Source organism: Dermacentor silvarum, chromosome 6, assembly GCF_013339745.2.
Source record: "Dermacentor silvarum isolate Dsil-2018 chromosome 6, BIME_Dsil_1.4, whole genome shotgun sequence".
In the NCBI taxonomy this organism is placed as follows: domain Eukaryota; kingdom Metazoa; phylum Arthropoda; class Arachnida; order Ixodida; family Ixodidae; genus Dermacentor; species Dermacentor silvarum.
In genome coordinates, this window is record NC_051159.1 from 2,615,109 (window position 1) to 2,630,944 (window position 15,836).

Below are 15,836 nucleotides of genomic sequence, written 5' to 3' on the forward strand. Positions count from 1 at the left end.
ACACAGTGCGTCTGCATCATGATGACATTTGACAGACCGCTACGTTATCGTGAAATCATGTTCTTGTAAGCGCAGTATCCAGCGTCCCAGGCGTCCTGACATGTTCTTCATAGATGACAGCCAACACGGAGCATGATGGTCGGTGGCGATGGTGAAGTGGCGACCGCAGAGATACGGGCGAAACTTCTGAATGGACCAAACAACAGCCAGGCCTTCCTGCTCTGTGATCGTGTAGTTCCGTTCAGATGGCGAGAGGGTCCGGGTGGCATACGCCACAACCTGCTCTTTAGACGCGGGACCCCATTGCAGGAGCACTGCTCCGATGCCTTGTGCACTTGCGTCAGTGTAGACTATAGTGAGCGCCCTCTCATCAAAATGGATAAGCACCGGTCCGGAAGTGAGATGTTTCTTAAGGGCTTGAAATGCCGACTCACAGTCTTCGGACCATGTGAAAGAGGCGCCGGTGACCAGGAGCTTATGTAGAGGAGCTGCTATTGCAGCAAAATTGCGTATAAAACGGCGAAAGTAAGAGGCCAGGCCGAGAAAGCTGCACAATGTTTTTTATTCGATGGGAAAGGGAATTGAAGCACAGCAGCAATCTTCTCAGGGTCTGGTTGGATGCCGTCTTTGGAAACGACGTGACCCAGCACTTTCATGCTTCTGCTGGCGAATGTGCACTTTTTAGTATTAATCTGGAGGCCAGCAGTTGAAAGGCATTGGAGGACTTCGTCTAATCTCTGCAGGTGTTGGCTGAAGCTGAAAGAAAAAAACAACGATGTCATCCAGATAACAGAGGCAGGTTTTCCACTTTAGGCCACGAAGAACAGTGTCGATCATACGCTCAAACGTGGCTGGAGCGTTGCACAGGCCAAATGGCATTACATTAAATTCATAAAGTCCGTCCGGCGTGGCGAAAGCAGTTTTCTCTTCATGGGAATCTGCCAATATCCCGATCGCAGATCGAGGCTGGAAAAATATTCCGCGCCTTGTAGTGTATCCAAGGCGTCGTCAATTCGAGGCATGGGATACACATCCTTGGTTGTAATCTTATTGAGCGCTCGATAATCAACGCAAAAGCGAACGGAACCATCCTTTTTCTTCACGAGAACGACAGGAGACGCCCAGCAACTCGATGAAGGTCGTGTAATATTTCGTGCTAGCATGTCATCAACTTGTTCTTCAATGAACTTCCGTTCCGACTGCGAAACACGGTATGGGCGACGGCGTATAATTGCAGAACCGTCTGTTTCGAGGCGGTGTGCAGCCACGAAAGTCTGGCCCAGTGCGATGGCACAGCTATCAAAGCAGGATTTGTGCTTTGCCAAAAGGGCGAGTAACGCATCCGACTGGGCAGCGGTTAGGTCGGAAACCAATAAGGGCTCGGAGAGAAGAAGAATCCAAACCTGAGGGCGGTACTGGTGACGAAGAAGGGGAGAGAGCTGCGACAGATATCAGTGGCGGGTCGGTGAAGGTTGCCACGGTCATCCCTTTGGGCAACAGCACAGGATCTGGGGTTGTGTTGCAGGCGTACAGGAGAGCTCGGCCACATGAAAACCGGACAATACAAGGGGCGACTAGAATTCCTCGTGAAGTGCAGCGTGAAGATGGGCTAACCAGTGCGTCTCTATCAGTTACCTGGCTGCATGTGACAGCTACAATGTGTTCGTGACCAGGGTACAGGACGTAGTCTGCAGCGACAGCCAAGTTCAAGATGGAGGGGGACGACTCCAAAATAGGTGTATCCGTGGTATCTGTGATGTGGACGACGTTCTCCCTACATGATATAACAGCGGAGGCCGAATACAGGAAGTCCCAGCCGAGAACAAGTTCATGGATGCATGCGGGTAGCACAATAATCTCAATGTGGTGACGAATGGCGTCGATCAAAACACGAGCCGTACATTGTCCGTCGGGGTGAATGAGGAAGTTATTAGCGCCGCGTAAAACGGGTCCAAGATAAGGCGTTCTGACTTTACGGAGCCGTGAGCACAAATCACTACGCAGAACGGAAACAGCGGCACCAGTAACGACGAGAGCTTGCACAGGAACACCTTCGAGAGTTACAGATTATATACTGGCCGGGCGACAAGGAGGTATTTCTTATGTGCGACAGGACGCAGTTTTACCTCCAAACATGTCGCAGTTTCTCCCGAAAGGCGAAGCATCGATTGCGATAGCTAATTAGTAGAGCGCTATTCGGAGTAGGGATAGTAGTTTTATCGGCTGCATAAACGTGGACACATGCAGAGATGATTTGCAATCATTGGTGATTAGAGACATTCGCCACACTTCATTATATGCGTCCAAGGCATCTTGATGAAAGGCATCATCGATGTTTCGTAACGCTTGGTACATAACACCGTCTTCACCAGAGGCAGTGCGACGTTTGGAGAGGCTGCGCGTGATGAAGCCCCTCGAGAGTAAAGTCTGCTTCATCCATCTGGCAGGCTGGACCATAGCAGAACGTTGTGATGTTCTAATTTTTCAGAGGATTAAGGTCATTGTTTGCGTTGTCACTTGACATAGGAGGTACGAAAAGGTCGGCAAATGCGTCCGCAAGAATTTTCGGAGTCCGGCCAGTCGTTATGCACAAAGCAGCAGTTGGATTCTTGCTGATCTCAGGAGTGCGAAGAGGCTTCAGCATTCGCCAAACACTTACAAAACCATTTGCCGTATGCAGCGAACTACACAGTGCTGCCCAGCTCTTTCGACGAAGTTGTTTTGTGTGCCGCCGTATGGCTGCGTCTAGGCGGTTATACACCGTCCAATCGGAGCTTCTTTTAGAGCGCTGCGCTCTCCTGTAAGCGCGGCGTCGACAGGCGCGTAGCCTCAAGAGCTTTAGATGAGGGTTCGGTTTATCTATTCCCCGCCGTCTTCTTACGGTAGCTTGTTGAAGACACTCGCTCACCAGTTTAAACAACTTGTCGTGTGATGGGGCCTCTGAAATCAGCTGACGGAACTTGTTCCAGTTTGTCACTGTGTAGGCGGCAGTCTGGCGGCTAGGAGTATGTTCTGGAATCAACCAAATTGGCAGGTGATCTGAGCCCTATGGGTAAGATTCACATGATCAGGCCAGATACACATATCTTGTTGATATTGCAAGGTCGATGGTGGACTGTTCCTTCCCTCTGCCCACAAATGTAGGTGAGCCGTCATTGAGTGTTTTTAGATCATGTCTAACAATAAGCTCGTTGATCTCTATCCCACGCTGGTCTTGTGGACGAGAACACCAGCGAGGATGGCGAGCATTGAAGTCTCCGCACAGCACAAATGATGGGCCACACCGAGAGACTAAGAACTCCAATAAGGCGGTGTCTGAAGATCGTGTCGGTCGATAATATATGCTTGCCACAGGCGTCGTCGTATATCTGAGACTCACAGTAACGGCTGTATATTCAAAATCGGCATCGCAGATATCGTTTGTGTTAATAACTGCGAAATGTAGGTCAGCTCGGACGTATAGCGATGCTTTTGAAGTATTTCGCGGATGATTCGCGTCCGTGCACTAGAAGGACCCGCATGCCGGCGCTGTGCATCAAGCGTTACTGTGGATGCCTACGTAACCTGGAAGTCTAAATTCTTCTTTTCTTACATTGGTTCCTTGAAGCGCTATAACATGTGGCAGGGTGTTCATTGCGAGGAGCCGAAGGCATGCCGCGGTCATAAGGATCTGACATTCCGTTGCAGCACAGAGGGACGGGGCTTTCCACGAGATATATGCTTGCCACAGCCGTCGTCGTATATCTGAGACTCACTGTAACGGCTGTACATTCAAAATCGGCATCGCAGATATTGTTTGTGTTAATAACTGTGAAATGTAGGTCAGCTCGGACGTATAGCGATGCTTTTGAAGTATTTCGCGGATGAGTCGCGTCCGTGCACTGGAAGGACCCGCATGCCGGCGCTGTGCATGGAGCGTTACTGTGGATGCCTACGTAACCTGGAAGTCTAAATTCTTCTTTTCTTACGTTGGTTGCTTGAAGCGCTCTAACAGGTGTTCATTGCGAGGAGCCGAAGGATTAGATCGGCATGCCGCGGTCATAAGGACCTGACATTCCATTGCAGCACAGAGGGACGGGGCTTTCCACGATCATACATGTTGTTTCTAGTGAAGGCCGTGGAGCACTGAAACAACAGCCTCTAGAAATTGCTCTGCGGCTAATGCTGCTGGTGTCTGACGACCGGAAATCAGAGATCTAACGGTATGGACAAGCATATTAAGCAGGTTGATCAGTTTTTAGTCATCGTTGACCGAGACCGCTGTAAACACCCTATTTACAGAGATTTCTACTGTAGACGACGCCTTGGATGGAGCTGGTTCCGAAGCTTTCGGAGGCGTGACCTTGGCAGATATTGGTTCGGACGCTTTCGATGGAAGCGCCGGCCACAATACCGCAGAGAAACAAAAATTCCGTTTCCCACTTTCCTGCCGACGCGCGGTGTCCTTGTTATTCTTCGTACGCGCGGGTACATCTTCAGTTTTGCCATTTGTAACCGCTGGACGGACACTGCGGCTACTCAGCTTCTCTCCTGATGCCTTCTTCTTAGCTTTCTCTTTCAGAACCTTTTGTTTTTTCTTCAGTGTGGGACATTCTTTGTATATTGCCAAGTGTTCACCTTTACAGTTCGGGCACCGAGATGTCGGACTGTCACAAGAATTTGCGTCGTGATTTTGACCACATCTGGCACAGACCACAGCACTTGTGCAGAAACCCTGCACATGACCAAGTTTTAAATATTTGCGGCACTGTAAGCGTTTTGGTACGAAGGGCCGAACTGGGTATCACACTAGCCCAGCCTTTATATGACTAGGTAATTTTGCACAGTCGAAAAGAATCTTCACACACTTTGACGAGCCGAGCCGCCGAGCGCTGATGAATTTGCATGGTGGTGTGCAAACGATCATACCTTTTAAGACGTCATCTTTAAGTTCTAGGTCAGCATCAGATATGACGCCAGCTGTTACATCCGCGCCCTGTGGTATGTAAGCCCGCGTGTTGACACCACAGAGTTGAGACATACTAAGTAGAGTTTGCACCGTCTTCTCATCTGTTGTGTCCACGGTAAGAATATTTTTCCTCGGGTTCACTTGAACCTCTTGAATAAGACCCGGTGCCAGTTTGAAGAAAAAAATATGCAGTTTCTGTTTGGAGATGGCATTCAGGCTTATCATCACGTCGACCGGTACGAAGGCTACTGTGGTAGTCACGATGTTCTTGTATATGGTGGTTGCTTCGCTTGATGACGATGTCGAAGACTTCCGTCTTGAACGCCGATGCTTAGCAGGTATGAAGGCATCCGAGTCATCCGACCTGGCGTCAGACTCAGAATCGGCAGTTTCTAATTCCACTGAGGAGCTGAGGCGCTTCCTTGCGACGGGAGATCTGTCACTGCCGCTAGACGGGCCCACTACCATCTCCTCCATAGCAGGCTTCGCAGAGAGGGCCTCCCAGCAAAGGATACAAAGGATACTGAGGATACCTTAGGCACGACGATAGCTAGGCTGTGCGAGAAAATCGGGGCAATAGAAGCGATTCTTAATAGAAATGGATAAACGTTCGGAAAAGAAAAATGCCTCCACATTCTGGCAGTGGAATTGTAGGGGGTACCAAAGAAAAAGAGCGTCGCTGCAACAATACCTCGAGCTACAACAGGAAGCACCCGTAGCCATAGTCATGAAGGAAACGGGTAAGGCCCCTGTTAGGTTATCGGGCTACCAAAGCTTTGACAGCGGCAAGGGGGATAAATGCCGAGTCGCCACCTTCGTAAAGCGAAACATTGCAACCATAGTCCATGATGTCTCCCCAAGCGAGGCAGAGGCTGTTCTCGTTGAGATTATCACAGGAAAGAAAAATAGAGATAGTATATTCCTGCTGAACGTGTACAGCACACCGAGGCAGAAGAAAATTAAATTCATTACTTTATTCCGCAAAGCAATCAAAGCCGCAGATGGGAGACCACTCATTATGGGAGACTTCCACACGGCTCACGAGGAATGAGGATATACCTACAGAGACCCCAAAGGTAGACGAATTTGGGAGGATCTACGAACGCTAGGGCTTACTCTACATACTGACCCATGCGTCCCTACGCGCACAGGCAACAATATAACCAGGGACATTGCACCCGACCTCACGATAACCCATATGGCGGCAACAGTAACGTGGAGAAGCACAGGACAAAATCTAGGCAGCGACCACTTTATTATTTCGCTCACGCTAGGAAAAGGCGTCAATACTCGCCTCATCAAACAGCCAAAATTACCGGAGTGGGATAAATTCAGAGAAATAAGAAAGGAGGCCTCACTGCCAGACGATATCTACAATATCGACGAGTGGACACACCTCCTTAAAACGCACATAGGGCAAGCGACTACACTTATAGAGGATGAGGACGCACCTCCAGTGCTAGACAGCAAACTGCTGAACATGTGGAGTAAAAGAGTAACTTGGAGAAAAGACTCAAGGCACAAAGATGGAACAGGAATATCAGGCGCGAATTAGCTAGACTCAATAAAGAAATTGAAACATATGCGATTAAGCTCAACGAGCAGAATTGGTACAGAAAGTGCGATGAGATGCAAGCCAATATGAGTCTCTTCAAAACCTGGAGCCTTCTCAGACATTTCATCGACCCTAGTAAATAAAAAAATGCAGGCTAGTACCAACCAGGTGAGAGTGAGGCATGGCTTCGTTGGCACAGACGACGAGCTCATTAGCGAGCTCCAAGAGACATATCTTGGAAAAGCGGAGAGCGAGGTGTTTAAGGACTACGAGGGACCTCCCAACGCAGATCTCGATGCCCCCATCACCGCGTCAGAGGTTAGAGCAGAGATTAATAACCTCAGAAAGAGATCGGCCCCGGGTCCGGACGGGATAACGAACACAGCTCTCAGGAATCTAGACGATGAGTCTGTCATCGCACTAACCAAATACATGAACCAGGTGTGGGAGATAGGAGAACTCCCAAAGACATGGAAACAGGCGGACGTAGTCTTTATTCCAAAGCCAGGCAAAGTACCCGGCTTGAACAACATGCGACCAATTTCCCTCACCTCGTGTGTAGGAAAATTAATGGAGCATGTTGTTCAAACCAGACTGACCAGGTACACGGAGGAGAACGATCTCTGGCCGCATGAAATGGTTGGATTCAGGCCAGGGATCAGTACACAAGATGTCATGCTCAGACATAAGCATGATATCCTAGTCCGACATGACTCAACTGACACCAGGGCGACTCTAGGCCTCGACCTCACCAAGGCATTTTACAACGCTAGCCACAAGGCTATCTTGGTAGGCCTCGAAGAGGTAGGTGTGGGTCATAGGCCATATACATACGTCAAAGACTTTCTGTCACAGAGGGAGGCGAATATGAAATTTCTGGATGTAAAGTTCCCTCCCATCACACTTCGAAGCATGGGGACTCCTCAAGGGTCGGTGCAATCACCCTTTCTATTCAACGTAGCGATGAGGGGTCTCCCGGCGGAACTCAATAAGATTAAATCGATAAAATTTAGCATGTACGCGGATGATATCAACATCTGGGTTAACAGTGGGAGTGACGCTGCCATCGAACTTAATCTACAGATAGCGCCAAATATGGTGGAAGAGTATGCGGCCCTCAAAGGCTTGTCGTGCTCGCCACAGAAATCGGAGCTATCAATCATTAAGCCAAAACATCAAAGGGGACACGCTGGGAGCAGCAGACACATCAATGTATTCGTAAACGGAAATGAGGTTCCCAAGGTGGAGGAAATCAGAATTCTGGGCATGTATATCCAGAGAAATGGATACAATCTCACGACAACCAAAACGTTAGAAGGATACGCGGCGCAAGTCACGGGGATCTTTGAGAGAGTTGCACTCAAAGGCAGGGGCCTCAAAGCGAACAGGCTCCTCAGGCTCATGCAAGCCTTTATTACTAGTTGAATAGCATATGCTACACCGTATCTTGATTTTAAACAAGAAGAAAAAGACCAAATAGATGCGATCATTAGGAAGAGCGTTAAGAGAGCCCTAGGGCCCCAGACTCGACCTCGACAGACCTCCTTCTCATTATGGGGGTTCCCAACACGCTAGTTGAGCTCACTGAGGCAGTACGAGTGTCTCAGTTGGAAAGATTTGGCCACTCCAACACAGGGAGAAAACTCATGGAATGGGTAGGAATCCAATGTGACAGGGGTCCCCCGACTGGCAAGAAGGACATTCCGTTGGACGTGCGTAAACGTTTCCGAATTGCCCCCTACCTAAAAATATGCACCCTATCTACAACAAATACAGGAGAGCTCACAGGGCTAAGGCCCTAGTAAATAAATATAAAAACACAACGGCGCATAAAGTAGCGTACGTGGACGCCGCTTGTGGCAGATACGGGGCTGCGGTATCGACGGTGGTAGATGGCGACGGGTGCGTTCAGATAGCGTGCTCCACGTGCACGAGGGACGCCTTTACAGCCGAGGAGGTTGCAGTAGCGCTCGCTTGTGCGGGTACAAAAGCGGGAGTCATATTATGCGATAGAAAATTAGCTATCCAAAATTTTAGCAAAGGGAGAATCTCGGAAGAGGCCCTCAATATTCTACTCAAAACCCCTCCTAGTAGGGAGATAACTTTTGTTTGGGTTCCGGCCCATGAAGAAGTCGCAGGTAATGAAGCCGCTTACGAGCTCGCCGAAGCACTCGAGCAGCGGGCAACTTTAGAGCAGCCAGTTCCAGGGATCAAAGATAACATCATCACGTACAGGGAAATTTGTAGATCATTGCAAAGCCGAAAGTAAAATCTTTCCGCCTCCGCATCGGTTTCTCTCTCTCTCTGGAGGACTCTCGAATTTGGTGGCACCTCCAGGGAAACAATTATACATCACCATATTGGATCTACTTAACTCAGACGAGGGACTATAACGACGCCCTCTGCAAAATTTGTAAGGAGAAAGGTACGTTAGACCATGTAATATGAGTGTGTGCTGGTTCCCCAGGGGCCAAGGAAAATATTGACAGTAGAGAAGCCTGGGAGGCCTTGCTCCAGAGCGAGGCTGAAGACGACGAGAGTCGAGCAATCCGCCTGGCCGTTGAGGCCGTGAAGACTCACCGCCCTCAACGCGCGGGGACTGCTTCATCCTCCCCCCCCCCCCCCCCCCCCCCCCCTACCTACGTGTAGGTTAAGAGGCAGGCACCCCAGCTCGGTAGAATAATAAAGTTGTCAATCAATAAATCAATCGGCAGTTTCTAATTTCACTGAGGAAATGAGGCGCTTCCTTGCGACGGGAGGTCGGTCCCTGCGGCTAAACGGGTCCACCACCATCTCCCCCATAGCAGGCTTCGCAGGGAGGGCCTCCCAGCAAAGCAGCCGTGTTGAATGCCCGTACAAACTGCGCTGGGTGTTGCTGATGCACGAATAAACACAAAAATAGAAAAAAACTTCAGCATCAAAAGGAACCACCAGCCGAACGCACGAACTTCTTCCTGATAACGGAGCCTGATAACATCACTGATTCAGCCGAACTGGTGTCATCTTTAACCGGTTGCTTGTCGTTACCGCTCGTTTAGATGCAAAATGCTTGTAGATTTTCCGTGTTGCAATGTGTACACGTCGTGCTTTTAGGGAGATTTTGAAAAAAAATTCTGGGGTTTTACGTGCCAAAAGCAGGATCTGATTATGAAGCACGCCGTAGTGGAGGACGCCGGAAATTTTGCCCACCTGGGGTTCTTTAACGTGCACCTAAATCTAAGTACACGGGTGTTTTCGCATTTCGCCCCCATCGAAATGCAGCCGCCGTAGCCGGGATTCGATCCCGCGATCTCGTGCTCAGCAGCCCAACACCATAGCCACTGAGCAACCACGGCGGGTCTTAGGGAGCTTTTCAGACCAGCGATGTGTGGTGTGTCGGCTTGTACTCCCGCAGAGTACAAGCCGACACGCAAATGATCCTTTGGTCTTAAAGGCTGGAATAGTGCGGTACCCAGTTCGGCCCTTCGTACGAAGACCCTTAAAGTGCCGCAAATGTTTAAAACTTGGCCATGTGCAGGGTTTCTGCACAAGTGCTGTTGGCTGTGCCAGATGGGGTCAAAATCACGACGCAACTTCTTGTGAGCCTTAAGTCTCGCAAATGTAACCACCAGAGTGGTAACCACGAATATGCTATCATGAAGCTAGTCTCAAACCCGGTGTTATTGCTAGATATATGCGCAGCTAGGTCGGTGTCTTAGGTGTCTTGCACTTAGTACGCAGATCAACACGTGCGTAGTTTTTCTGCGAGTTTCTTGCATAGTTCGCGCGCATAAACCTCTCACTGCGATACTTTTTGAACATTTTCCCTGAGATCTAAGGTACATTTTGCATTAGCAACCTGCTATGAGATGGGGGTACACCCCTGCCTGAAATACGCAATAAGCTAGTGCACGCAATGCCTGAAACTACAGTGTAATTTTTTTTTGCTGCAAGCATCCGCGGCCACACTCTAAAAAGCACGACAAAAGAGCATTCCTGCATCTCTAAGAGCGCGGAAGCAAACGGAGATTCCGAAAAGGAGCCACGAACGTCGTCTTAAGATGCAGATGCCTTATTTTTAGGCACATAAGAGAAGCAAGTAAACATTATTCCGTGTCCAAACCCACAAACTCTATTTCGCAGGGATTCAGAGAGCGAGAAAGAAAGAACGAAAAAAGAAAAAAGAAAAGATCTGTCCGCGTTCCTCGACGTGGCATTGCAGAGATAAGCGGCAAAGAACGCAAAATCTCACCAAGAAGAAACAGGGAGGAGGCCTTCGCTGCGCCAAGCCCCGTTCGTCCTGAACCGGAACAAATCGCGGCGGTTTCGCGAGCTGGCTTCCCGGCGTCGCCGACGTCGTGCCTCATGGCGGCGGCGCATGTATAATAGGAGCGCCGCCGCACGGGCTCCGGGCGCTGCAAAGCAGCAGCAGCAGCAGCGGGCGTGCCGGACGTGTTTGTAGATTAACGAAGCGCTGTTTTGCATAGACGCTGACACAGAGATTCGGGCGCGGGAACAGTGCGCGCCGACGTCCGCGTTACGCGACACTGCCTGCGAAGCGCCGCAGAGCAGTCGCCACTTTTTGACTTTGTGGATTTGGGTATTCAACCAGCGTGTGTGCCGACTACAGAATGCTGAGGTAGCTGCTCTAGGCGGTGTTTTTTATACTCTAGACTACTTGCAACCTGTTTTAGACCCGTTTCTGGCATCTGCACGCATTCAAGCATGAACCCAGCTTCTCTCTCCCCCCCCCCCCCCCCCCCACTTATACAGGCGCCCACAGACACAGACAGTCATTCGGTAAGTGCGGTAAAAATTGTGAATTAAAAAGCACAAATAATGATAACTGGAAAGTTCCCTTCCCGTGCCACTAAGTCTAGCGGGACGGATGGACGGACGGACAGACAGACAGACAGACAGACAGACAGACAGACAGACAGACAGACAGACAGACAGACAGACAGACGACAGACAGACAGACAGACAGACAGACAGACAGACAGACAGACAGACAGACAGACAGACAGACAGACAGACAGACAGACAGACAGACAGACAGACAGACAGACAGACAGACAGACAGACAGACAGACAGACAGACAGACAGACAGACAGACAGACAGACAGACAGACAGACAGACAGACAGACAGACAGACAGACAGACAGACAGACAGACAGACAGACAGACAGACAGACAGACAGACAGACAGACAGACAGACAGACAGACAGACAGACAGACAGACAGACAGACAGACAGACAGACAGACAGACAGACAGACAGACAGACAGACAGACAGACAGACAGACAGACAGACAGACAGACAGACAGACAGACAGACAGACAGACAGACAGACAGACAGACAGACAGACAGACAGACAGACAGACAGATATTCCTTAAATTACAAATTGGCCGCATATCTGCTTGCTTCGCTGCAAATGACGTCGAAAGACGATAGTCTTCTGCCTCCCCTGATACGTAACACCCTCTCTTCTCCCCCATCCCGCCCCTCACGCTCTTCCCCTCCCCTCTCACTCCTCCCATGATGGATGCAATGGCGGTTTTGCTGAATTCAATCCAGATTTCCCGCGCCCGCCCTGCTCTCGCGTTATCTCTTGGGACTTTTTATTACTGTTGGCTTAAAGCCGGCTACAGATCCGCGGCTTTAGTCGGATTGTTTTTAACGCGTAGCGTCTCTTGGACACAATTTCTAACGCGTTGATTTTTCCTTTTCTAACGTAAAAACCTGTCCAATGTGTATTCTTCATTAAATGAAGGCTGCGGATCACGGTTATGTACATATATTTTGCCTCAAATAGGTCTGAGCTTTCCTTTGCGCTGTATAATGTTGACGTGTATGACCTCGTGTCACCAGTGCTAGTAGCTTGGTTGGTTTTGGCCGGACGTTTGAATTCAGTGACAGACCGACGAACAGACAGACCCCGTTTTTCGTGTTTAGGTAGCCCAAGAAAGACTATCGTCCTTAAAATATGCTACATTGATTGCTACAGATTTAGGTAGCTCTGTGCACTGGACATTTTTCCGCACCGTCATTGTTAGTTGCTTCGGTGACTTATGAATGCAACCTATGGCGCGCTATTTGCCGCGGCTTCTATGGTGTGTGTGTGTGCGATAAACTGGCTATGAGCTAGCTTCTGTCTCTAGTAAGATGGGTGCGCAGACTCGACGGGAGAGGCGCAGCTACATGTTGCCTGCATCGTTTCCTGCATCACCGCCGGCGCCATCCTTTCTACGGTCATTTCCGCTGCAAGGTTAGCCTACATACAGCTTTTGCTTAATCACACCGCTCGGTCTTTTGAGAGTGAGATGGACTTCTTGGTAGGTTACTTGCGGCGCTGTCTTCTTTGAGAAAGTCCATGCCAAAGATCAGATCGCTCAAGTGCTCATGCTGGAGTGTAGTCGGCACGAGACATGTGTTATTGCGAGCTGTGACTTGCGGCGTATACCTACCTGCCGATGGCGTAATCTGCCCTCGTGTCAATTTGCTGGCCTTGCCATGCTGTCCAGTTTCTGCACCTGAGAGGAGAAACATCGGTCGTAGTTGGCGCCATGCATTCACTGAATACCTATGGTCGGTGATCGGCGTTTTCGTGGAGTCAAGTGATTGCGTCATTGTGACCTTGCTAATTGACATAGCCATGGTCTCGTTATAACTTTATGTTACTGGGTGCTGTAGAGCAGCTTGCTGCTTCCTGTCTGTAGTTGGTGAAGCAGAACAGATCAACACACGGTAACTATAACAGAATTTACTCACGCATCATGAGATGCCGCACAGCCGACCACACAACCACAACAGCCAGAGGCGCGTAGGCCTCGTCCTTATGTAGCTGCACGCAGTGGGGCGCAGTTGAAAATTACGTTGGCGATTGCGTGAGGCGTCCACGAGGCGGCTCCCTACAGTATTTAGCAGTATAAGTACCTGGGTGTATACATTGTACTGAAGGGACTGGGCAATGGTGCTGGTGAAGGAAGAAGAAGACAAGCAACGCTTGCTCGCCCGCTTCGCCATAGCTCCCTTTTGACTTGTTTCAGTCTGCCGTTCTAACGCCAGATCGAGTGTTGCAAGGAAAACATCCCCATTGCATCTGGTGGAGGTGCTGGGTTTCTCTTCCACATCCTGGAACTCCGCAGTCGGACGCTACCAAGAGCTCCTGCGATGAATGATCCCGGACCGTCCCAGGCTGCTGCTCCCGTACCCCCGACCATTGTCTGCCCTGGCGTCGTCCGGCAGCGTGATCCTGCTATCTTTAGCGGAGCAGAGGACCTCGACGTCGAGGACTGGCTCGCCGAATACGCCCGTGTGAGCGCATATAATAAGTGGTCCGACCGCGACAAGCTCACTAATGTAGGCTTTTATTTGACGGGCGTGGCAAACCTCTGGTTCAGAAATCATGAAACCAGTTTTACCACCTGGTCCGCTTTTGCAAGCACTTTGACTGAGGTTTTCGGCCGTCCCGCCGTTCGCCGCCTTCGTGCTGAGCAGCGATTGCGTGGTCGCGTTCAACGCACTGACGAGAGCTTTACCAGCTACATTGAAGACGTGCTCTCGCTCTGCCGGCGCGTCAACTCATCCATGGACGAAGCTGACAAGATCAAGCACGTCATGAAAGGCGTCGATGACCACGCCTTCCAGATGCTCGTCGCCAAGAGTCCCCAGACCGTTGCCGAGGTAATTCAGCTCTGTCAGGAGTACGACGAGCTGCGCAAGCAGCGTGCCACAACACGTTGTGCTGCTCAGCAGGATACCGCGGATCTCGCTCCCTTGGATTTTAGCCGCGACGCTGCCGACATTTCTGCTTTAATGCCGCAAATACAGCAGTTCATCCGCCAGGAAGTCGCGCGGCAACTTTCTCTGGCGACTAGCCCTCCTGAGCCGGTGACTTCCTTGGCTCCTTCGCTTCGTCAGGTGCTTCAAACGCAAGTTGCTGAGGCGCTACCAGCTGCCCCTCATCCGCAGCCCGTTGTTGGACCACTGACTTACGCCAACGTTGTCGCCCGGCCTTATGCTCCTCCGGCTCCTGACGCCTACCGGACCACCGGAACTTTCCATGTGCCGCCACCACCTTCACGCCCGGTTCCCGTTCCTTACTCGGCCGCTGGAGCCCCAGTCGTCAACCCATGGCGCACACCTGATAACCGGCCAATATGCTATTCCTGTGGTTTCCCGGGCCACGTAGCACGATTCTGCCGCCGTCGCAACTACCGTTTCCCTGACAGTGCGAGCGCCTCCGGCTACATGCCTGCTCGACTTCCGCGTCATGATGTGTCTCATCTTCCTCCGGACTCGTCTTCTAGTCGCCGCCCCTTCGATTCACGCCGGTCGCCCTCCCCACGTCGTCGATCCCTTTCCCCCATGGTTCGTCGACTCAGTCCTGCCCGCGAGGAAAACTAACAGTCGCAGTTCCCGAGGCAGGAACTGCGTTTACGTCGAACATTTCAAGGCCTCATTTTTCTCCTGCGAACGAAATAAACTGTCCGTCGATGGCGTCACCGTACACGCACTTATTGACACCGGAGCCGCCGTTTCTGTTATTAGTCAAAAGTTTTGCCGCCATTTGAACAAAGTGACCACCCCACTGACTTATCTATCGCTGCGTACGGCAACATCGCATTGCATTCAGCCCTCAGCATCCTGCACAGCTCGGGTCGTCATTCAAGGCGTTTTGTATGTTGTCGAATTTGTCGTTCTATCCCGTTCCTCGCACGACGTCATTCTTGGATGGAACTTCCTATCTCTGAACCAAGCTGTTGTTGACTGCGCTCGTGCCGAACTTACGTTATCAGTGCCGTGCTTTGAGCCTGACGACCACCATTCTACTAAAGTTGTTGCTGCCACGGACATCGACATCGCACCTTTCTCAGCCGCTCTGGTTCCTGTGTCGTGTGACTCTGTCGCGAACTCATCTGTTTTGTTTACGCCGTCAGCCTCTTGTGCGAGCCGTCGGAACCTTCTGCTTCCTTTTGCTATCGTCACTTTTTGCGGCGGTTCTGCTGCCCTTTACGTGTGCAATCCCTCCGCGTGCCCTTCTTCCATACTCCGCGGCGAGTGCTTGGGGAGCTCTGAATATTTCGACTGCACCCTCCCAGCCACCATGTTTGACGATGCGGCACCACTTCCGCTTTGCGCCGTCACTCCTCCTGGCGCGACCGATGCCCCTGTGGACGTCTTTGCTCATGCCGTCGACTCGGCACTCACACCTGTCCAGCACGAGGAAATTATCCAGCTCCTCCAGCGTTTTCGGGCCTCCTTCGACATTGGCCAACCGTCTTTGGGTCGAGCGTCAGCAGTCGTTCACCATATCGACACCGGTCAACAAACCCCTTTGCGCCA